This window comes from Eschrichtius robustus, chromosome 3 (assembly GCF_028021215.1).
Source record: "Eschrichtius robustus isolate mEscRob2 chromosome 3, mEscRob2.pri, whole genome shotgun sequence".
Taxonomy (NCBI): Eukaryota; Metazoa; Chordata; class Mammalia; order Artiodactyla; family Eschrichtiidae; genus Eschrichtius; species Eschrichtius robustus.
In genome coordinates, this window is record NC_090826.1 from 183,930,457 (window position 1) to 183,956,741 (window position 26,285).

At 37.4% G+C, this 26,285-nt stretch overlaps 1 protein-coding gene and 1 pseudogene across 2 annotated transcripts in view; one reads left to right on the plus strand and one right to left on the minus strand.

The window, feature by feature from the left end:
* The window catches only part of KCNT2 (potassium sodium-activated channel subfamily T member 2), a 368,862-nt gene that overhangs the window by 328,931 nt on the left and 13,646 nt on the right, over positions 1-26,285 (minus strand). The gene's annotated exons all lie outside the window — the stretch shown is intronic.
* On the plus strand, positions 20,971-21,528 carry LOC137761647 (large ribosomal subunit protein uL11m pseudogene; annotated as a pseudogene).

Below are 26,285 nucleotides of genomic sequence, written 5' to 3' on the forward strand. Positions count from 1 at the left end.
TTATTAATAGTTTTATTATCTAATCTGAAGAAAAGAGGAAATAATACCTAATTTTTATTTTATGAAATAAAGCGTAAGTGGAATAAATGAAGGTTCCTATGACACATTAAGTGGAATAAATATGCAAAGTATCCTGTTAAGGAATGCAAACACGGGAATTCCCTGGTGGTCCAGTGGTTAGGACTCCGTGCTCTCATTGCCAAGGGCCTGGGTTCAATGCCTGGTCGAGGAACTAAGATCCCACAAGCCACACGGCACAGCCAAAAAAATTTAAAAATAAGAACATAAAGAAATTCAAACAAATGAAACTTTGTGTTCTATTTTATATTAATTAATTTAGGAGTCAATCTCCATATACCAAATAATCTGTATATTGTAAAGAACTTTAAATTACCAATCACTTTCAAATATATCATCTAATGTTATTCTCACAACAATCCTATGAGACAATGAAAGTTTTGTTTCATTTTGGAAAGGAAGAGCTTAGTGTCACAATTGTTCACAACTAACCAGGAAAAAGTTAGCAACAGAAGAGCCCAAAACTTGGGATCCAGGTTTTCTCTCTTATATTTCAGTATTCTCTCCACTCTACAACAAAATTCTAGTTTCATCACAAAGATATCATACAGAAACCTAAAATGGAAGAGCTATAAAACAAATTCTAACTTTGCAAATTGTTTCTCCAAGAGAAATAATTTCTTAGTGAGGTCTTAATCATTACACAATTTTTAACAGGGATCAAAAAGTTTTTTTTTAAGATTTAAAGAGACATATTTGATTTATTTTTAAAATTATGGAGAATATAATTTATGAGTTATTATAGATATTTCATATATAATTTAGGTACAATTTTTTGCATTATTCAGTTACCATTTGGAGAATATTGGAACGAAAAAACATATATGAGAAAAAGGTTTTTCCTTTCTTCTTAAAAATTAACATCAGGTAAAGAAGAACTTAAATCAAATTTCTCCATATGTCTCTCCCAGATTTTTCTCCTACAATTTTCAACAAATAATATGTTGCCTGTGTTCAATGATCTCAAACAAAATTCAAGGCTCATTATCAATTGATGGCATTTTCTATATAAAATAAATTGCACTGTGTCCATTTGGGGAAGAACTCAGCTAAGACACTTCAAAATCATCGTTAGAACAGACAGAATTTTAGAAGTGGAAATTTGTTATTTTCCCAGAGAAAATAGTGAGGTAAAGGTATTAATTAATCAATCAATCAAAGAGAGAAGATTTTCAAAGATCTTGTTTTAAATACCTAACAATGATTGGCAGATATTGCTTTAAGTACCTAACAATGATTGGCAGATATCCATATACAATTATTGACCACTTTCTTAACAACTGCCTTTTAAATTCAGAATTCTTGGATCTGGCATGATTCAGTTGGGTAATTTTTTGTTTCACCAATGGTATCTACATCATTTTTTTCCTTTCACTCAGCATCTCTCTTTTGAGGTGATGCACATAATAATATACTACAGTTTTATAGCGAATGAGTCATAAGTAAAACGTTCATAGCACTAAGCTATGTCCCTTGACTACAGCAGAGCTGCTAGTGCCCTGCCCTCTAGCCAGGAAACATTCCAACCATTATTCAGATGAAGAAAGGTTTGTCAGTTGAGCTGACTTTAATGTACTAACCTACAGATAACCTGGCTATAGGTTTATAGCCTATAGCCTGTATGACTACCGCAGATATAACATGACCATATAATATGCATTGTTTTTTATATTTTTCAAAAATGTTTCTATCTATAGTCTAAAACTCATTATCCCAACTGCCTTGTTAGCTTAAGTTGGGGACGGTATGGTAGCTAACATTTGGTGAATATTTGGGAAGGGCCAAACAGTGTTTCAGGTTTTTTATATACATGTCTTCAATGAATCCTAACATCAACAATTCAATATGGTGACACTCAGTTTTGATGGGAAGAATTAAAGCTCCCAAGATTAATTAACTCAAGGCCAGTGATATAAAAAGCAATATAAACACAGATATATCTGATTCAAAAACTAGTGTTCCTGGCTTTACTACCATTTTATAAAAAGGAAACTGAGATTTGGAGTATTAAACAAATTATCCAAGGAGATACACGCAGGGATATCACAGGAATTTGAATGTTTTTTTCTATTTGAATCTACTGTCTTCTAAAGGACCTATACTATTTAGAAAAACATTCCAGGCAAAACTCATTAGGAGTACAGTTAGTAGCGTGTTTCAGACTGAAATAGATATTGTCATACATAAGATTATGTAAAAAGTTTGCACGTTATTCCTAGTGTACAATTCTAAAAGCATCTGGAAGGTCTCATAGCGAAAGAATGAATAAACGTGTATCTGAAAATTATAAAGTAAATGGAAAATACTGCTAATACGTTATTCAACATCTTGTATTATTTTTTCTTATCTGTAGAGACCTGCCCTTTTGAATAAAAAAAGTACCTTTGGCTACATTTAAATATACATGTTTACATTATATAGTGAATTAAAGATTTTTAAATCACTAGGCATTGTTGGTTTTGAGTTCATCTTTTTTTTTTTCAATCAATTCTTGTTGTTCATGGATTCCATATTTGAGAATTTGCCTACTTGCTAGCACATCGCACAGTATGTGGGATATTAGTTCCCTGACCAGGGATCTAACCCACGCACCCTGCAGTGGAAGCGTGGAGTCTTAACCACTGGACCACCAGGGAAGTCCCTGAGTTCATTTATTTTTTAATTTTTATTGGAGTATAGTTTATTTACAATGCTGTGTTAGTTTCAGGTGTACAGCAAAGTGAATCAGTTATACATATATCCACTCTTTTTTTTTAGATTCTTTTCCCATATAGGCCATTACAGAGTATTGAGTAGAGTTCCCTGTGCTATACAGCAGCTTCTTAATAGTTATCTATTCTGTATATAGTAGTGTGTATATGTCAGTCCCAATCTCCCAATTTATCCCTCGCCCCCTTATTCCCTGATAACCATAAGTTTGTTTTCTACATCCGTGACTCTACTTCTGTTTTGTAAATAAGTTCATTTGTACCCTTTTTTTTTAGATTCCACATATAAACAATATCATATATTTGTCTCTCTGTGTCTGACTTCCATCACTCAGTATGGCAATCTCTAGGTCCATCCATGTTGCTGCAAATGGCATTATTTTGTTCTCTTTTATGGCTGAGTAATATTCCATTGTATATATACTACATCTTCTTTATCCATTCCTCTGTTGATGGACATTTAGGTTGCTTCCATGTCTTGGCTATTGTAAACAGTGCTGCAGTGAACACTGGGGTACATGTATCTTTTTGAATTATGGTTTTCTCAGGGTATATGCCCAGTAGTGGGATTGCTGGGTCATATGGTAGTTCTATTTTTAGTTTTTTAAGGAGCCTCCATACCAGAGTTCATTTTTAAAGATTGCTAAAAATGAATTCCTTGAGCAATCAATCCCATCAGTGACAGTTCTCCTTCCTTCTTGCCCATATTTTCTTAAGTGATGCAGTCAATGAAGTTAATTAAACTCTTCTTTCCCAGCAAAGCATTTTCTTGAAAAAAGTGATCAACTCTTGTTGTCTTTGCACAAAGAATTTCTAAGTAAATATCCATGTAAGGACTTCTGATGACACATTGAACAGAGAAAAAAAATTACTTGAAGGAATTTTGCCATTTTGATCTGATTATACCAACAAATTACTCTTAGTGTATCAACTGCTAGAAGAAAATATAGAGTTCTTATAAGAATGTGTACAGTGATAATCAGTTAAAAACCAACATCTATCCTGTAGCTTCTACTGGCCTAGATAGAGTAACAGACACCAGATCCACACACACACACCCCAGAAACAACAAAAAGATTGACAACACACACACACACACAAAATTTCAAGGCAATGAACCTCAGGCAACAGAGGATGGTATTCCCGGAAAGATGAGAAACAAACGAGGTGAGCCCTACAGTTGCCTCGGTTTACTGTAACTGCTTTGAGAAAGTTGCTCACAGACAGGAAGATCCAGATGGAGCCTGGCAGCCTCTGAACTGAGAAGACAGAGCTAAGTGTCTGGAAGAACCAAGGCAGCTAGAAATCACAGGATTCAGGACCAGAGAGGAGAGGGCTGCACAGGGAAAAAACTCTGGAGATAAGCAGACATTCTCAAGTACTCAGCTGACTGCTGATTATCACATGCATGCCAGGAAACTAAGGCTGGGAAAGAACCAGCGGTATCAGTGCCTGGCAAGAACAAAGGGCCAGGAACTGTACCCAGGCTTACACCAAATAGCCTGCAGAAACTCAGGATGCCCAGGGCTAGAGGACTCAAAGGGTCTTGCCTCAGTAGTGGGAAATAATAAACGTTAGTCTGAGCACTGCTCTGGGGCTGCCTGACAAATTTCAAAAGCAAGACCTGAAAGGATCAAACAGTTTCCAAATAACATTCCAAGATAAAGCTCAGAATATTAACAGAAATATAAAATATCTGTCTCAAAAGATAGAATTCACAATATTTGGAATCCAATACAAAATCACTAGGAAAAAAAAAAATCGCTAGGAATGCAAAGAAACCAGAAAATACAATCCTTTGAAGTTCAAGTTCTTTGTTTCCTTCTCACGTGTGCTATTTTAGAGTTTGTGGATACTTTTCTCATTAGGAAAAAAGGACAATAAGCCATGAGAAATGTAATCTGCACTGCTTTCAGGATGTTGTAAGATTTTACTTAATGCTATGTATTACTTATTTGCTGTCCTAGATCACTGATAGAAGAGAACAGAGCTCAAGGCACAGAGATTGATATTAGAAAAAGTTTTCATTTGTAAGCAAAATTTAGAAATGAGTAGTCATTACAGACTCCATCATTAGCAGAAAAACGAGCCAACTGAAACGGCTCCGGAATTGACACAGATGTTAGATAACACAGAAGGACAAGAAGCACCTTTGTACCTGGAAAGACCAAGTTACTGGGAAGTGGGAACCTTGGGAGTACAGGAAGGGCTGGTGAGAAAACAGAGTGGATAAAAGGTCTATTAGTACCAACATCCCCTGCTCCATCACATACAATTAGGCAAATATCATTCCCTGACCCCCAGAACACTGGACGATGAAAGAGGTTAGACCAGGGTGGACCAGGGTAGACCAGGGAGAACAGAAAGTGGGGAGGGAGGTGGCACTGTCCAAGGCAGGGGGCTTATGCTAAAGGCTGCTATTGTAAGTTAATGTATAAATGACTTCTTTTCCAAGATTTAGAGGATTCAAATCTGGACAAACTAGCCCAAGAGGTAAGAACTACAGATGGGGGCGGGGCAGGGGGGAAGGGGACAATGACAAAGAAACAGTCAGCTCCCCTCCATGTCATCCCCAGTAAAGTCCACAGGCAACAAATCCCATCCGTTCATACAGCTTCCAGTTAATTTTTGGTCACTCACTACTAAATTAATGAAATGTAATAATAAAAAGACCTACACCGAGGTACGTCATCATGAACTATCAGAAGAATGGAGATGAAAGTTTTCAATACCTAGAAGTGAGTGACATTCAAATGATCATGGGGTTCTCAACAGCAGCACAGGAGAATAACAGACAGTGGAACAGTTCCTTCCAAATGCTAAAAGGAAATAATTTTCCAAAATAAATTTTGTATTTAGTCACATGTAATGGTAGAATAGCAATATATTTAGACATGTCCAAACTCAAAATCTTTCCTTTTAAAAACCCTTTCTCAGGAAGCTTCTGGAAGATGTATTCCACCAACAGAAAAGAGTAAACAAACTTAGAAAATAGGAGACTCCAATATGAGAAAATGAGGAGAACCCCCAAGATGATGGAGTAATGATGAACTGAAGTCCCAGATCAACAGAGAGAAAGTGATAAAGAAGCCGAAAGAGTCGAGTCCAGAATGAAGCATGAAGATGGTTCAGTGGGAGGGCAAGGGGTACCTGAGTAACTCCACAGAGAACAAGTGAGGATTTGAGGCTGTTTCTGACTTTAGCACAACTTGAACCATCCTGACTGATACAATCCTTGATGTGTTTGACCACACTGAGAAAGCCTTTATATATAGTTCTGCTAGAGTATTGTGGGAAAACTAGGCAAACAAACAAACAAACGCAAAAAATGAAAATGATTAAACTCCTAAGAAGCAAAAAATCTGAATAAGAAAAATTTAATCATAATACATTACTACATTACTCAGCTCTGAGCAATATTTCAATAGTCGTAAAATAAACATCCTTGGCATCCCCTAAGCAAGCAGGATTATAGTGGGGGGATGGGGAGTGGAAGGTGTGTGTGGTGGTGGTGTAATTGGACTTCTAACTCCTCATCTTCTATAGAAGGAAGTCTACAAATACTGCCTGAAATTGAAAAGCTAAGAAATATACTACAGTGAGTTAAAAACTCTATAGAAGAAACAGATAAAAAACTGAAAAGTGTTTCCATCTGAAAGGTAAACCATGGAAGGGTTGATAACATGATGGCAGGGGCCAGATGTTTTGTTTTAATAAATTTATTTATTTATTTATTTATTTATTTATTTTTGGCTGTGTTGGGTCTTCATTGCTTCCCGCGGGCTTTCTCTAGTTGCGGCCAGCGGGGGCTACTTTTCATTGTGGTGTGTGGGCTCTAGGCACACGGGCTTCTCACTGTGGTGGCATCTCTTGCTGCAGACAGAGCACGGGTTCTGGGCGCACGAGCTCAGTACTTGTGGCTCGGGGGCTCTAGAGCGCAGGCTCAGTAGCTATGGCGCATGGGCTTAGTTGCTCCGTGGCATGTGGGATCTTCCCGGACCAGGGTTCGAACCCGTGTCCCCTGAATTGGCAGGCGGATTCTTAACCACTGTGCCACCAGGGAAGTCCCGGGCCAACTGTTTTTGTTGGTCTTGTTTTCTTATTCTAAGCCTTAGGATAACTGCTGACTTTTTGAACAATGTACATGTATTTTGATAAAAACACTTTTTCAAAACCAGGTCATTTATTCTCAAGGAATTACAGCAACTACAGCTATTTATAAAACAAGCAAGATTTTAAAACAGATTAAACATTTAAACATCGGTCTATGTGGAATACAATCTTTTTAGCATTTTTAGCTATTAATATCACAAAGGCTTAGCATAAGATCACATAAATGCTAATCTGTGGCAAGAAAATACAGATTAGGTTGCAGTGCTTCTCTTTTTTATATAATAGAAAAATTGTTTTTACATATTTAGGGAGTGGGAAGCAGGAGATATTTTTCCTAAGTATTTCATTTTTGTAACTTCCCAAATCCATTTGCTTACAAAGGCACTGCATTCTTTTATCGATTTATCTATTTATTACTTTAAATTTGTATGTTATCTTAAACTTTAAAAAATGTGAGGGAGGAAATTTGGTGGGAAAACACAAGGAAAAGGCACATCACCCTATCTGACATTTTAAGCTCTCTCTTTAGACTCAATATGGTAAGAAATAAATTATAACTTCTGATAATGTATAATTATTGTCATGGGTTAAAAATGCAAGGTCTTACACCCCAATGTTCATAGCAGCACTATATACAATAGCCAAGATGTAGAAACAACCCAAGTGACCATCAACAGACAACTGGTTTAAGACGATGTGGCATATATACAATGGAATATTACTCAGTTATAAAAAGGAATGAAATAATGCCATTTGCAGCTACATGAATGGACCTAGAGATTGTCATACTGAGTGAAGTAAGTCAGACAAGGAGAGACAAATATTACATGATATCACTTATATGTGGAATCTAAAAAAGAATACAAATGCATCTATTTACAAAACAGAAACAGACTCACAGACATAGAAAACAAATTTATGGTTACCAAAGGGGAGAGGGAGAGAGGCAGAGATACATTAGGAGTATGGGATTAACAGACACTACTATAACATAAAATAAGTAACTAACAAGGATCTACAGTATAGTACAGGGAACGACATTCAATATCTTGTAATGACCTGAAAATCATAACTAAGTCACTTTAAGGTACACCTGAAACTAGCACAAAATCGTAAATCAACTATACTTCACTTTGATAAAAACCACCACCAACAACAAAAATGCAATGTCTAATGTGGGCACCTTCGGTATTAAACAAAAAGAGTTACTTTCCTTTTTATGCAAACAGGCAAAGTGAATCTGCAAAAGTGAAGCTGAGATTTGAGAGGATTTGGGGGATTAGGTAGAAGGACAGAGGGCAAATTGTGCAAGCTGCCTTACCAAAGAAGGTCAAGTTCCCAGTTTCTTCAGTCCTGACCACTATCTTAGTACCTCTAACAAACACTCAAGACAGGGCATCTTGGACTGGGCTTGGTTCAAAGACCCAGCACTCTGAATTGTGTTCTCACCACATCATTTACTTTGCAGTGATCCATCATTGCATGCTTAAGCTGCATAAGCTTATCCAAACTAGAAAAAAAAGTAGAATAAAGTTTGATGAAGGTTGGGAAAGAGTAAAATATAGAGGATTATGAGAATAGAGATCTATAGAAAAGAAAGTCTTCCTAAAAATGCTGAGACAAAGGCTAATAAGTAAGTAACGGCTGGTCAAAAATATGGCTGGGTGGCAGGGTGTGGGCAGAGTGCGATGTCTCCAGAGGTGGTCACTCCTTCCAGACTGAGGAGCTCTCAGACATCAGCCAGAGATGGAAACCCTGAGGCAAAAAAATTAAGACAACTCTCAATGGTCTAGATGAGAAGGATGACCACATCCATTATAGAAGTAAGAACTAAAATGGAGACATTTACATGAGCCATCTATGAGCTGAATCAGTGAGACTCACACTAAACCAAGGTTTAGGTAGAATTTCATTCTCCTGGTTTGGGCAACTGGTTGTGTGTTGCTACCATTCCCCCAAAACAAAATACCAGAGAAGAGATAGTTGTAAAGAGACAAAATTAATTTTGGACATTCTACACTGAGGTGTATCTTGAACGTCAGCTATGCAAAGATGTTCAGTGGGAAAAGGTAAATATAATTTTAGGTATATATAAATTTAGATAGAGAAGCAAGACAAATACAGAGATCTGGAAATCATCAATACATCATTAAAGTTACTAAAATTTGAGTGAAATGAACTAGAAAGAGGTAAGAAGTAAAGAGAGCAAAACACCAAGAAAGGGCCCTTGGTAAACCATAATTTTTAGAAGTAAGTAAAAGAAAGGAAAACCTATAAAGGAGAACTAAGAAAGAACGTACAGGACATAAACTAAAGGAGAATGATGTTGTAGAAATCAAGAGAAGGAGGTTTTGGGAATTCCCTCGTGGTCCAGTGGTTAGGACACTGTGCTTTCACTGCCAGGGCCCAGGTTCAATCCCTGGTCAGGGAACTAAGATCCTACAAGCAGTGGTGTGGTGCTGCCCAAAGAAAAAAACTCAAAAAAAAAAAAAAAAAAAGAGAGAGAAAGAGGTATCAAGAAAGAAGAAGAGGAGAATCAAAGAAAACTGTTCATTGGTTCTGGCATAATAAAGATGATCAGAAACACTAAGAGAAGTGTCAGTGGAGCAGTAAGACAAAAAGAAGTACAGGAAGTGGAGGGTAAATAAGAGGCAGAAAAGAAAAACAGAGGCTAGAAATGAATGGCGAGAATCCTGGAAATGGAGTGGAAAGGGATTGAAGCTCTTGCTGACAGGTGAAAGTGAATGAGTTTGGTGCCAGTGAAGACATGAGGGCTGCAAGGACAAGAAGTCATACAGTGGGAGGTTGCAGGGTATGTTCCCAGAAATAAAGCAATTCTGGTCACAGGAGGGTCCAGCCTTACAAGAGGATGCTGAAGAAAGCTGGACGTGAAAGTCATCAAAATAAAGGAACCACAGAGGCAAGATCCCAAAGGGGTCGTTCACTAAGATAAGGAAACTGAAAAGGGGAATAGCAGAATCTGGGATGAGAAGAAAAAATGGAAGCTGTACCCATACCCTCCATGACTATGAAAGAACCACTAAAAGTTGGGAGAACACAGTGATGAGGAAAAAACAAAGGTCATAATAAAAAAAATGCACCTCAAAGATACGGAGATGTAATGGTCTATAATTTATAAGGTCAGCAACACACCCCCAGACCTGTGGTATGTGGGGAACAGAGTGAAAATGGGCAGTTTTCATGGAAAAGATGTTCAGGTTACAGCTTGATTCCTATTAAAATAAGCAGATGTGGACTTCCCTGGTGGCACAGGGGTTAAGAATCCACCTGCCAATGCAGGGGACACGGGTTCAAACCCTGGTCAGGGAAGATCCCACATGCCGCGAAGCAAGTAAGCCAGTGCGCCACTACTACTGAGTCTGTGCTCTAGAGCCCGCAAGTCACAACTACTGAGCCCACGTGCCACAACTACTGAAGCCCGTGCGCCTAAAGCCCGTGCTCTGCAACAAGAGAAGCCACCGCAATGAGAAGCCCACGCACCGCAATGAAGAGCAGCCCCCACTTGCTGCAACTAGAGAAAGCCCATGCGCAGCAACGAAGACCCAACGCAGCCAATAAATAAATAAATTTATTTTTTAAAAAAAAGATTTAAAATAAGCAGATGCAGCATCATGGATGGACCTAGATATTGAGTGAAGTAAGTCACAAAAAGACAAATATCATATGATAACGTTTATATGTAGAATCTAAAAAAAAGGGTACAAATGAACTTACAAAACAGAAGTAGAGTCACGGATGTACAAAACAAACTTATGGTTACCAGGGGATAAGAGGGGGGAGGGATAAACTGGGAGACTGGGATTGACATATACACACTACTATATATAAAATGGATAACTAATAAGAACCTGCTGTATAGCACAGGGAACTCTTCTCAATACTCTGTAATGGCCTATTTGGGAAATCCAAAAAAGAGCGGATATATGTATATGTATAACTGATTCACTTTGCTGTACACGGGAAACTAACACAACATTGTAAATCAACTGTACTCCGATAAAAATTTTTAAAAATAAAATAATATAAGCAGATGCAGTGGACTCTCTTTGAAAAATATTGAGTGCGTAAGAAAATGTATTTATGATGGTGCAAGAATTCCAGAAGATTCCGAAGAAAGTAGGGTTAGCAGAGAGGACAGTGTCTGCACAGTTAAATCAGCAGAGTGTGGGGATAAGACAAAGAGAATACAGATGAATGAACATATTCCCAGAAAAGTATATCACCAAACATTGCCGTGACTAGAAATACTGTTGTCAAAAGGAAAATCCTGCCTTTTTTCCCTAACTGAATTTTTTGTTAATAGTAAATTGATAGGCTTTGCTAGAACAGGAACCTTGGGACTCAGGGTGAAATTACTTGGCTTCAAGATTGCATAATGGAATTCTGCTTAAGTTTCTAGGAAGACAAGTGGAGAGAAATATACAGCCAAAGGAAAATAGTCAAGACAGCTACTAAAATAAAAATTGAGGAAAAAAAAATTTTTAAACAGTAAGTAGTACAATTTACAATTTCTTCCACTATATCTCACCATAACAAACTATATATTTTTCACAGGTCCTTCCCTTGATCTCTTAACTGCAGTATTTAATAAGTGCTCATGGAAGAACAAAAGTCTCATTGTCTGTGACTAATGAAAGAAAGAAATCCTCACCTTGGAGCTTGACTCTCCAAAGCACAATCACCATATTTTGTTAAAATAGACTCAAAACCTAGGAAACAAAAGACAGCAATAAACTTTCACTATCAAGATTCAGCTTTTTTCAAAGCTACTTTATCTCACTCCCAAAGGCAGTAAGATTATTACCCTCTTTTTATAGTTGAGGACTCTGAAAACTACAGAGATTAAATAATTGCCCAAGACCACACAGTTACTAACTACTATTTCAAGAGTGAGTGGCTTTTTTTTCTTTTCTTGGCCATGCCATGAGGCATGCGAGATCTTAGATTCCCGACCAGGGACTGAACGCGGGCCACTGGCAGTGGAAGCATGGAGTCCTAAACACTGGACCGCCAGGGAATTCCCAAGAGTGAGTGGCTTTTGAATATCTCAGCTTTTATAGTTCAATGTGAATGTGAATTAAATAGTACTTGAATGGGGATGAAATATGCAGGAAAACGAAAAACAGGGAAAAAAATAAAACATTTAAAACAGAAAGCTGCTGCCCTATTGTCTTGGGAATAGTATGCCTTAAATGTGATGATTTACTTGAAATAATAAAAATCTTACTATTATTCATTTACATCATTAGCTTTTCCTAGCAGTCAAGGTCTATGTGTGATTTGTTCATCTTTTCCCTTTCTTTTTGTTGCTACCAGCACAGAGCAAAATAGAGATTTTACTAGCAAGCAAAAGCATTATCTTATTGTAAGCATTTTGAAATTTCATAAAAGCAGTAACTTTTATTGTTATTCCTAACACATGCACTGACCTGTCAATTTCCTTGTTTTTTTCTTCTTTGCTTTTGTTTTGCCAATAATATGCACGTATGATGATATAAGAAAAATACATAAGGAAAGTAAATATATATAATGAGACAAGGATGATACCCAAGGAATGTAGAAAAGACTAATATAGAACTCCCTAGGCAACCATGTTATAAACTTCTTTTTTACAATGATCTAACACCTGCATAGTTATGGGCACTAATTAATAATTACTGTATCTAGAAACTGAAACATATTTCTAGAGTACAGTATGGAAATACACATTAAAAGCTTTAAAATTGACATGGTAATTCTACATTTAGGAATTTATTTTAGGAAAATCAACAGCAAGGCCTTAGAAATGCTTACAAATATTTAGAGACAAGAATGTGAAATATCAGCATGAAAGCAACCTAAAGCCTAATAACAATACAAATTAAATAAATATTATACACTCATATCATGGAATACTACACAATCATAAATAATCTCATTTCAGGAATCTACTTAAAGATACACTTCACTTAACAGATTTAATTAGATCTACTTAACAATATGTTAAGTGAAAATAGCAGTTGACAAAACTGTATCTTCGAGAGGACAGACAGCAGAAGTAAGAAGAACTACAATCCTGCAGCCTGGGGAACAAAAACCACATTCACAGAAAGACAAACAAGATGAAAAGGCAGAGGGCTATGTACCAGATGAAGGAAAAAGATATAACCCCAGAAAAAAAATTAAATGAACTGGAGATAGGCAACCTTCAAGAAAAAGAATTCAGAATAATTATAGTGAAGATGATCCAGGACCTCAGAAAAAGAATGGCGGCAAAGATCGAGAAGATACAAGAAATATTTAACAAAGACCTACAAGAACTAAAGAACAAACAAACAGAGATGAACAATACAAAAGCAGAGATGAACAATACAATATCTGAAATGAAAAGTACACTAGAAGGAATCAATAGCAGAACAACTGAGGCAGAGAATAGATAAGTGATGTGGAAGACAGAATGGTGGAATTCTGCAGAACAGAATAAAGGCAAAAGAATGAAAAGAAATGAAGACAGCCTAAGAGACCTCTGGGAAAACATTAAACGCAACAACATTTGCATTACAGGGGTCGCAGAAGGAGAAGAGAGAGAGAAAGGAACCAAGAAAATATTTGAAGAGATTATAGTCGAAAACTTCCCTAACATGGGAAAGGAAATAGCCACCCAAGTACAGGAAGTGCAGAGAGTCCCAGGCAGGATAAACCCAAGGAGAAACACGCTGAGACACATAGTAATCAAACTGACAAAAATTAAGGACAAAGAAAACTTATTGAAAGCAACAAGGAAAAAACAACAAATATATACAAGGGAACTCCCATAAGGTTAACAGCTGATTTCTAAGCAGAAACTCTACAAGCCAGAAGGGAGTGGCATGATATATTTAAAGTAAAGAAAGGGAAAAACCTACAACCAAGATTACTCTACCCAGCAAGGATCTCATTCAGACTTGACAGAGAAATCAAAAGCTTTACAGACAAGCAAAAGCTAAGAGAATTCAGCATCACCAAACCACTCTACAACAAATGCTAAAGGAACTTCTCTAAGTGGGAAACACAAGAGAAGAAAAGGACCTACAAAAACAAACCCAAAACAATTAAGAAAATGGTAATAGGAACATACGTATCAATAATTACCTTAAACATGAATGGATTAAATGCTCCAACCAAAAGACACAGGCTTGCTGAATGGATACAAAAACAAGACCCATATATATGCTGTCTACAAGAGACCCACTTCACACCTAGGGACACATACAGACTGAAAGTGAGGGGATGGAAAAAGATATTCCATGCAAATGGAAATCAAAAGAAAGCTGGAGTAGCAAGACTCATATCAGATAAAATAGACTTTAAAATAAAGAATGTTACAAGAGACAAGGAAGGACACTACATAATGAAAAGGAATCAATCCAAGTAGAAGATATAACAAATATAAATATATATGCACCCAACATAGGAGCACCTCAATACATAAGGCAACTGCTAACAGCTATAAAAGTGGAAATCAAAAAAAAAAAAAAAAGTGGAAATCGACAGTAACACAGTAATAGTGGGGGAATTTAACACCTCACTTACACCAATGGACAGATCATCCAAACAGAAAATTACTAAGGAAACACAAGCTTTAAATGACACAATAGACCACACAGATTTAATTAATATTTATAGGACATTCCATCCAAAAACAGCAGATTACACTTTCTTCTCAAGTGCACACGGAACATTCTCCAGGATAGATCACATCTTGGGTGACAAATCAAGCCTCAGTGAATTTAAGAAAATTGAAATCATATCAAGCATCTTTTCTGACCACAACGCTATGAGATTAGAAATCAATTACACAGGAAAAAATCGTGAAAAACACAAATACATGGAGTCTAAACAATATGTTACTAAATAACCAAGAGATCACTGAAGAAATCAAAAAGGAAATCAAAAAATACCTAGAGACAACTGACAACAAAAACACGATGATCTAAAACCTATGGGATTCAGCAAAAGCAGTTCTAAGAGGGAAGTTTATAGCAGTACAAGCCTACCTCAAGAAACAAGAAAAATCTCAAATAAACAATCTAACCTTACACCTAAGGGAACTGGAGAAAGAAAAACAAAAAAAACCCAAAGGTAGTAGAAGGAAAGAAATCATAAAGAGCAGAGCAGAAATAAATGAAATAGAAACAAAGAAAACAATAGCAAAGATCAATAAAACTATCAGCTGGTTCTTTGAGAAGATAAACAAAATTGATAAACCATTAGCCAGACTCATCAAGAAAAAGAGGGAGAGGACTCAAATCAATAAAATTAGAAATGAAAACGGAGAAGTTACAACAGAGACTGCAGAAATACAAAGTATCCTAAGAGACTACTACAAGCAACTCTATGCCAAAAAAAATGGACAACCTGGAAGAAATGGACAAATTCTTACAAAGGTATAACCTTCTAAGACTGAACCAGGAAGAAATAGAAAATATGAACAGACCAATCACAAGTAATGAAATTGAAACTGTGATTAAAAATCTTCCAACAGGGGGCTTCCCTGGTGGCGCAGCGGTTGAGAATCTGCCTGCTAATGCAGGGGACATGGGTTCGAACCCTGCTCTGGGAAGATCCCACATGCCACGGAGCAACTAGGCCCGTGAGCCACAACTATTGAGCCGGCACGTCTGGAGCCTGTGCTCCGCAACAAGAAAGGCCACGATAGTGAGAGGCCCGCGCACCGTGATGAAGAGTGGCCCCCGCTTGCCACAACGGGAGAAAGCCCTCGCACAGAAACGAAGACCCAACACAGCCAAAAAAAAAAAATGAATAAAAAAAAAAAAAATCATCCAACAAACAAAAGTCCAGGACCAGACGGCTTCACAGGTGAATCCTATCAAACATTTACAGAAGAGCTAACATCCATCCTTCTCAAACTCTTCCAAAAACCTACAGAGGAAGGAAAACTCCCAAACTCATTCTATGAGGCCACCATCACCCTGATACCAAAACCAGACAAAGATACTACAAAAAAAGAAAATTACAGACCAATATCACTGATGAATATACACGCAAAAATCCTCAACAAAATACTAGCAAACAGAATCCAACAACACATTAAAAGGATCACACAGCATGATCAAGTGGAATTTATCCCAGGGATGCAAGGATTCTTCAATATACGCAAATCAATCAATGTGATACACCGTATTAACAAACTAAAGAATAAAAACCATATGATCATCTCAATAGATGTAGAAAAAGCTTTTGACAAAATTCAACACCCATTTATGATAAAAACTCTCCAGAAAGTAGGCACAGAGGGAACCTACCTCAACATAATAAAGGCCATATACGACAAACCCACAGCAAACATCATTCTCAATGGTGAAAAACTGAAAGCATTTCCTCTAAGATCAGGAAGAAGACAAGGATTTCCACTCTTCCCACTACTGTTCAACATAGTTTTGGAAGTCCTAGCCACGGTAATCAGAGAAGAAAAAGAAATAAAAGGAATACAAATTGGAAAAGAAGAAGTAAAACTGTCACTGTTTGCAGATGACATGATACTATACACAGAGAATCCTAAAGATGCCACCAGAAAACTACTAGAGCTAATCAATGAATTTGGTAAAGCTGCAGGATACAAAATTAATGCACAGAAATCTCTTGCATTCCTGTATACTAATGATGAAAAATCTGCAAGAGAAATTATGGAAACACTCCCATTTACCATTGCAACAAAAAGAATAAAATACCTAGGAATAAACCTTCCTAAGGAGACAAAAGACCTGTCTGCAGAAAACCATAAGACACTGATGAAAGAAAATAAAAATTTAACCAACAGATGGAGAGACATACCATGTTCTTCGATTGGAAGAATAAATATTGTGAAAATGACTATAGTACCCAAAGCAATCTACAGATTCAATGCAATCCCTATCAAATTACCAGTGGCATTTTTTACAGAACTAGAAAAAAAAATCTTAAAATTTGTATGGAGACAAAAAAGACCCTGATTAGCCAAAGCAGTCTTGAGGGAAAAAACCGGAGCTGGATGAATCAGACTCCCCGACTTTAGAGTATACTATAAAGCTACAGTAATCAAGACAATATGGGACTGGCACGAAAACAGAAATATAGATCAATGAAACAGGATAGAAAGCCCAGAGATAAACCCATGCACCTATGGTCAACTAATCTATGACAAAGGAGGCAAGGATATACAGTGGAGACAAGACACTCTATTCAATAAGTGGTGCTGGGAAAACTGGACAGCTACATGTAAAAGAATGAAATTAGTACACTCCCTAACACCATACACAAAAATAAACTCAAAATGGATTAAAGACCTAAATGTAAGGCCAGACACTATCAAACTCTTAGAGGACAACATAGGCAGAACACTCTATGACATAAATCACAGCAAGATCCTTTTTGACTCATCTCCTAGAGAAATGGAAATTTTAAAAAAATAAACAAATGGGACCTAACGAAACTTAAAAGCTTTTGTACAGCAAAGGAAACCATAAACGAGATGAAGACAACCCTCAGAATGGGAGAAAATATCTGCAAATGAAGCAACTGACAAAGGATTAATCTCCAAAATTTACAAGCAGCTCATGCAGCTCAATATCAAAAAAACAAACAGCCCAATCCAAAAATGGGCCGAAGACCTAAATAGACATCTCTCCAAAGAAGATATACAGATTGCCAACAAACACATGAAAGAATGCTCAACATCATTAATCATTAGAGAAATGTAAATCAAAACTACAATGAGATATCATCTCACACCTGTCAGAATGGCCATTATCAAAAAATCTACAGACAATAAATGCTGGAGACGGTGTGGAGAAAAGGGAACCCTCTTGCACTGTTGGTGGGAATGTAAATTGATACAGCCACTATGGAGAACAGTATGGAGGTTCCTTAAAAAACTACAAATAGAACTACTATATGACCCAGCAATCCCACTACTCTGAATATACCCTGAGAAAACCATAATTCAAAAAGAGTCATGTACCAAAATGTTCACTGCAGCTCTATTTACAATAGCCAGGACATGGAAGCAACCTAAGTGTCCATCAACAGATGAATGGATAAAGAAGATGTGGCACATATATACAATAGAATATTACTCAGCCTTAAAAAGAAACGAAATTGAGTTATTTGTAGTGAGGTGGATGGACCTAGAGTCTGTCATACAGAGTGAAGTAAGTCAGAAAGAGAAAAACAAATACCGTATGCTAACACATATATATGGAATCTAAAAAAGAAAAAAAAATGGTCATGAAGAACCTAGGGGCAAGACGGGAATAAAGACACAGACCTACTAGAGAATGGACTTGAGGATACGGGGAGGGGGAAGGGTAAGCTGGGACAAAGTGAGAGAGTGGCATGGACATATATACACTACCAAACGTAAAACAGATAGCTAGTGGGAAGCAGCCGCATAGCACAGGGAGATCAGCTCGGCGCTTTGTGACCACCTAGAGGGGTGGGATAGGGAGGGTGGGAGGGAGGGAGATGCAAGAGGGAGGAGATGTGGGAACATATGTATATGGATAGCTGATTCACTTTGTTATAAAGCAGAAACTGACACACCATTGTAAAGCAATTATACTCCAATAAAGATGTTAAAAAAAAAAAAAAGAATGAAATTAGAACACTCCCTAACACCATACACAAAAATAAACTCAAAATGGGTTAGAGACCTAAATGTAAGACCGGACACTATAAAACTTAGAGGAAAACATAGGAAGAACACTCTTTGACATAAATCACAGCAAGATCTTTTTTGATCCACCTCCTAGAGTAATGGAAATTAAAACAAAAATAAACAAATGGGACCTAATGAAACTTCAGAGCTTTTGCAAAGCAAAGGAAACTACAAACAAGATGAAAAGACAACCCTCAGAATGGGAGAAAATATTTGCAAACGAATCAGCGGACAAAGATTAATCTCCAAAATATATAAACAGCTCATGCAGCTCAATATCAAAAAAACAAACAACCCAATCCAAAAATGGGCCAAAGACCTAAAAAGACATTTCTCCAAAGAAGATATACAGATGGCCAAGAAGCACATAAAAAGCTGCTCAACATCACTAATTATTAAAGACATGCAAATCAAAAGTACAATGAGGTATCACCTAACACCAGTTAGAATGGGCATCATCAGAAAATCTACAAACAACAAATGCTGGAGAGGGTGTGGAGAAAAGGGAACCCCCTTGCACTGTTGGTGAGAATGTAAATTGATACAGCCACTATGGAGAACCGTATGGAGGTTCCTTAAAAAACTAAAACTAGAATTACCATATGACCCAGCAATCACACTACTGGGCATATACCCAGAGAAAACCGTAATTCATAAAGACACATGCACCCCAATGTTCATTGCAGCACTGTTTACAATAGCCAGGTCATGGAAGCAACCTAAATGCCCATCAACAGATGAATGGATAAAGAAGTGGTACATATATACAATGGAATATTACTCAGCCATAAAAAGGAATGAAACTGGGTCATTGTAGAGACGTGGATGGATCTAGAGACTGTCATACAGAGTGAAGTAAGTCAGAAAGAGAAAAACAAATATCGTATATTAATGCATGTATGTGGAACCTAGAAAAATGGTATAGATGATCCAGTTTGCAGGGCAGAAATAGAGACACAGATGTAGAGAACAAACATATGGACACCAAGGGGGGAAAGTGGCGGGGTAAGGGTGGTGGTGTGATGAACTGGGAGATTGGGATTGACATATATACACTAATATGTATAAAATGGATAACTAATAAGAACCTGCTGTATAAAAAATAAATTAAATTAAAAAAACAACAAAAAAAACTATCTTCTCTGGTAAAACTCCATTCATGTAAACAAAATCCATTAAAGTCACTACAAATAAAATAAACAATATGCATACATAGATATGCAAACAAAGTATTTTATGTATTCTTTGAACAATTTTACACATTAAAATGTACCAACCATATTTAAAAATGTTATAAAAAATACTATTTAGCATAGTATTTGTAGTCCAGAAGTTATTGGGACTAAAGAATAAAGTTTGATTTTTAAAATAAAAGAATAAAATTATTTGAATGATCTATTATCAACTGAGTTTTCTAATAAGTTTAAACATAATATTTTGCCTCATTTTTCTGTTCTAAAACTAAAACTAGCTATCGTTGGGGTGTCTACACAATCCAAAGACAACCTCCCTGAAAAGAGCCACATCCTTCTCAATCTAAGAAGTTGCCCCTCCCTTATAAAAGTATGAATAGGTATATTTGTGGCATTTATTATATTCATTGACACATTATATTTAGCTACCACTGCATATCCCTGATATTCTTGGATCTCTATGGGTGTTTTGAAAATATCTAACTTTCCCTTTTATTCATTGTGTCAGTTATTGAATCCAAAGCCTATCATATTCATGTCATTTCATTAAAAGCAGCCTTTAATTTAGGCATAAAAATAGTTAAATCAATTTTTACTAAGCATTACCTAGGATGTGCTCCTACAAACCTTCTAAAAGACATTTTTTAAATAAAAGAAATGGCTTTCCTCTTGCTTTCCTCATTCCTATACCAGAGAAAACATTTTTGTAGCCACTGTTGTTTTAAAAACAGCATGGCCTGCTAGACTTTGGGAAATCACCAAAATGTTAAAGAAGATATTAAAAGGAATAAGGCTAAGTGCACTACTTCTTTTCAAGCATTACCTGATCAGTTACGGTCCCTCTTTCTCATAATTCATCTTAAATATGCCAGATCAGCAAAATTATAAACGGAACTATATAAAAATTCCACACCTGCCGTACGTGATCAAGAGATGCCTACTACTGCCAGACCCCACATTTATTAATGAGCAGAACATATTATAATTGTTACAAGAAAGACTTGTTACAAGAAAGAGATAAAGTGCTGTAGTCACTGGGATGCAGGCCAGGTTTTAGAAGATGTCCCAGTCCCCCTCCTCCTCTTCCCCCTCCCCCTCCTCCCCCCTCCTCCTCCCCCCTTCCTCCTCCCCACCTCCCCCTTGCTGTAGACCTGAAATGAATTAAGGTCGGGAACTCTGCATCATGTCAAGGCTAAGCCAGGTCACTCAGGCCCTCAGGAAGCACGAGGCCAGCGACATGATCCGGACCATTGGCCCGGGCCCCCGCTAGGCCCCGTCCTGGGTCAGCAAGGCGTTTCTGTCAACCAGTTCGGTAAGGAGTTCAACGAGAAGACCAAGGACATCAAAGAAGGCATTTCTCTGCCTACCAAGATTTTTGTGAAGCCTGACAGGGCATTTGAAATCAAAATTGGCCAACCCACTGTTTCCTACTTCCTGAAGGCAGCTTCTGGGATTGAGAAGGGGGTCCCGCACACAGGGAAAGAAGTAGCAGGCCCGGTGCCACTGAAGCACGTGTAGGAGATCACCAGTGTCAAAGCTCAGGATAACTCCTTCACCCTGCAGGACGTGCCCTGTCCTCTGTTGTCCACTCCATCATTGGATCTGCCCGTTCCCTGGGCATTTGCGTGGTGAAGGACCTCCGTCCTGAAGAGCTGGCAGCTTTCCACAAGGAGCGAGCCCTGTCCCTGGCTGCTCAGAAAGAGGCAGATTGGCAGCCCAGGCAGGAGCTGCCAAGAAGTGACCCCTGTCCCCCACCCTCCAGGATTTTGAAGGGGGCCAGTTGGGAAGGCTGGGACAGAGGGGGGGAAGGGAGGTCACATCAACCTGACCTCTCCCTGGCAGAGTTCAGCCCACCTGTTTCCCCATAACCTGGCAGGGCCTTCAGTCTCTTCACTGCTCTTCCAGATAATGTAGGATGTGCTTTTTCAGGTAAAGAATGACTTTTCAGTGAGGGGGGTTGGTGTGGTTGGTCTACATTAAAATTTTAGATAAAAAAAAGCTCCTGCTTCTAAATTGACATTTTGAGTAATATCACCTGGCAGTAAGGAAGCATTCACTTCAGCTACACCTTATATATCTATATTATATATAGATATAGATCTATATCTATCTATATATCTGTATTCCCTTCCTTATTATCTACTATCAGCACCAAAAATACCAAAACTTCCTCAACACCTGTATGATTAAATGTTGACTCTGTGAAAAGAAGCTTTGCACTCTCAAGACCCGTTAACTACCATAACATAGGGATGATTTACAGTGGCTCACAATTTTCCAAAGGGTCCAGTTACAAGTTAGTGCAGTGTTTATAACATTATAATTGTTTTGTTTGTTTTGTTTTGTTTTGTTTTTTTGGCCGCACTGCGCAGCATGCAGTATCTTAGTTCGGGACCAGGGATCGAACCCTTGCCCCCTGTAGTGGAAGTGCAGAGTCTTAACCCTGGACCGCCAGGGAAGTGCCTATAACGTTATAATTTTCATAAGGGAATTTAAGAACCTTCCCATATTGGACCATTCTGTTTATCAAGAGAAGACTTAGGATACCTGCTGAGATTACAATTTCCTCTGAGAACTGCTCAGAAATTAAGGCAAACAAACAGTTAAAGAATTACACTTAGAGTTAGAATTATACTTAGAATTGGAATTATGGGTTCCCTACCCCAATAGCCATATCACTTGCCTAACTTCCATCCCTCCTCACCCACCCACCAACACACACACATACATTTTTTTTTCCCCATAAACAAACCTGATTTTGTTTGCACACCTTGAAGTGGCAAAGTTCTTCAGAGGAGGCTGAGTCCGCCTCCAGCCCCCGAGGTCTCATTGCTCTGGCCATGGTTTGGTTTGGGCACAGCACAAACCAACTCCAGCCAACAGCACATGAGAGCATATCTGTCAGGATGCCTCTGGCAACGCTTTTCTCACTTTAAAGAAGGGCTTAATACAAGGACAATTCTTTTGTCTACCTCTTGACTTTGTCACTGGAACCAGAGGAGCCATTCAGGGACCAAGGGGACAAGCTCCAGGAGACAGATAGAGTAACACATGTCAATGGAAGCCATGGAGAAAACAGACATATCCTGGGGTCTAAAGTCAACCCTGAAACTATAGTAGTTCCAGACATCTTGTTTTATTGAGTGTATCTTAGCTGGGTTTTCTAGGATTTGCCACTGAGAGAATAGAGACTTTCTGCTACTGTTTCAGGCATTTAAATTCTCTTTAGTTGAAGAAATAGACTCACAGACATAGAAAACAAACCTATGGTTCCCAAAGGGGAGAGGGGGGTGGGGGAGGGATAAATTAGGAGGTTGGGATTAACATATACACACTACTATATATAAAATATGTAACCAACAAGGACCTACTGTATAGCACAGGGAACTCTACTTAATATCTTGTAATAACCTATAATGGAAGGGAATCTGAAGAAGAATATATACATATGTATAACTGAATGTATAACTGAACTGCTATGCTGTACACATGAAACTAACATGATATAGTAAATGAACTATACTTCAATAAAAAAAAGAAGAAAAAAATAAAAATAAAAAATAAATTATCTTTAGTTGACTTTCTGCCTATAAAATGCAACATGAGATTGGTTTACCTTTCCATACATGTTGTGAAGAATACAAAACCAATAAATGTTAAAAGGATTAAATACAATATAATAGCTTTTTTATGTATTAATGTACATAATATCGTCACATAATTCTTTTTCCCCTGTGCTAGCTCCACAATTTGCTCATACTTATTTTTATGTAGTATGCTATACAATAATTGCTTGTTTATTTGTCCTTCTCTCCTTTCTAAGATAAATGAAGGTGGGAACACCTTATTCTTTGTTTTCATAGGCTTAGCACAGACCACAATTCATGGTCAGGCCTTAACTATTGCTTGTTGAATTGAATTCAATGTTATCAATAATGAAAATGAGTATATTAAAGAGCACCTTCCTTGGATGTTTTGCAAGGCATAATTAGATACTAGAGATTTTGCTCCCTAGAATTTATAACCCCAGTGAATAATATCAAGTTGCACTGCACAAACATGACAAACACTAACCCAAATTGATCCTCTTTTCATATTTCCTCTCATTTCACAACATTGATATTCTTCACCCCGATCCATTTTCACATTTCTTAATGACACTTCCAAAGTATTTTATTGAATTCTTTTTTTTTTTTGGCCATTTTCACTATCACTGCTCTACCTCTTTTATCCCATTAAAGTAGCTTAATGAATTTCCTACTCTTCCAGTAGTTTCTAAAGCTACAACTTTAATCATGCCACTTCTTTATTCAAAACCTTTCAACAATTCCCCACAGTCTACAGAAAAAAAAAAAAAAAAAAATCACACTCTTCAACTTGGCAGTATAAGTTCTCCTACAGTCTTCCCCCAAACTACTGATATCCATTATTGATCCACAAGTATCCTATACTATGTCCAATCTAGTCTACTTACTGCATCTTTTCCTAGAACATGCCCCATGGAAGACCCACCATACCTCTGGGCTAGCCATTACTACTTTTTGTCTAATACATGAATCCTAATATATAAAATTTACTTTCTAAAACTCTCCAAGAAGCTCTTTCTAATACTCCCATAATACTGTCCCTTGTACCATGTTCTACTTTATGGGAGTTATTTTGCATGTCTTATGTCTCCCACACAATATAAGCTCAAGGATGGTATGAGCGTGGGATTGTATCATTCAAGTACCTCGCATACATCATCCTAACTCATATGGTAGCAGGCATAAGTTTAATGTGAACACAATTTGAGATGCACAGAGGAACTTCCCCTCACTTTATTATACGGGTTTACTAAAAGGAGACATTACTTGGAATATGTAGTAGGAGGAACAGAATCAGCAAGCCAGAGCAACTTTATAATGAACATTAGTCTTTGTTTTAAAAACACATTTAATTATATATTTCTGTAAGTGACTAGAGTTTGTTTCTCTCCTACCTGCCATGTGGTAAAGAGATGTATTATAAGCTTCTTTCTGATACTGAAGAGGAGAATGAAGTGAAATCAAAAGTGTTCATTCTATTGGACAAAAACAGCAGGTAAAGATCTGACTTGGTAAATAGAATAATAATTGGAATATACATGTTTTGGAAGAATGTGCCTCCTTCTATTCAAAGACTTGGAACATAGATAACTGTCACTGATACATTTCACATATTTTTTATTCCTCTAGAAAATCATTCTATTCACAACACTGCAAAATTAAACATACTCAACTATTATAAGCACTGTTCCTCAATTTAAAAAAAAAACTTTTTTTTACAGTATTTTAGACCAAAAGAATTCCTTCTGTTCATCCCAATTATATAAGTATTACTACCACTACCTATCTGATCTTTTCAGCACCTCCGCAAGTCTCTTGGACAATGGCACTGCTGGCTGTCAAGCAGACTGATGGCTTTCACTGAGCAGCCCTATATGTAAAATTCAGAATTCACTTTAACAGTCATTTGAACTGTCACTGTACGAATTATGGACTGAAGCACATCCTGCTTTGCCATTTTGAAAGGAAAGCTTCTTGTGAATATTAAACTAGAAGTGGGAATGGCATTTTCAAGTCAAACGATTTAAACTACATACCTGGGTTTAGAAGGAGCTTTAAAAAACTATTTTGTTTCCATGGAGAAAAACATCTCAAATTCAAATGATCTTGTACTTTTATTATAATAATGTATATATGTATGTATGTGGTGCACATATATATTCATAGCTGTGACTTTTTTTTCTTTTAAAAATATCTTCCTTATATTACAGAATTAAAATCCTTGGAGCCTTTGTGTAAACCACGTGTGTTAAATAATATAGGAAGATCCAAAATGAATTGAAGACATGACTTTTTACCTAGAAAGTTATATGTTATACCTGAAATAACATGTGAGTAATTGTAAAACAACATCATGATACGTAAAATATATTGAATAGCTTGAGTGATTTCAAAGATTTCATTAGTAACTCTGGCTCTATGTTTGGTTTTGGGTCCAATCATGAAGCGGGGGGATGACGTGAACAGGAAGAGATGCCAGGAAGCCTCAGAACGTGGTGTGATACCAGCAAAGGCAATGAAGTGGATATCAGTATGGGAGGTGGGGAGTGATTTCTGTGAGTAACTACAGTGACTAAATTTCAAAAAGCAGTTTAGGGGCTTCCCTGGTGGCGCAGTGGTTGAGAGTCTGCCTGCCAATGCAGGGGACACGGGTTCGAGCCCTGGTCTGGGAAGATCCCACATGCCGTGGAGCAACTAGGCCCGTGAGCCACAATTACTGAGCCTGCACGTCTGGAGCCTGTGCTCCGCAACAAGAGAGGCCGTGATAGTGAGAGGCCCGCGCACCGCGATGAAGAGTGGCCCCCGCTTGCCGCAACTAGAGAAAGCCCTCGCACAGAAACGAAGACCCAACACAGCCATAAGTAAATAAATAAATAAATAGTAATTAAAAAAAAAAAAAAAAAGCAGTTTA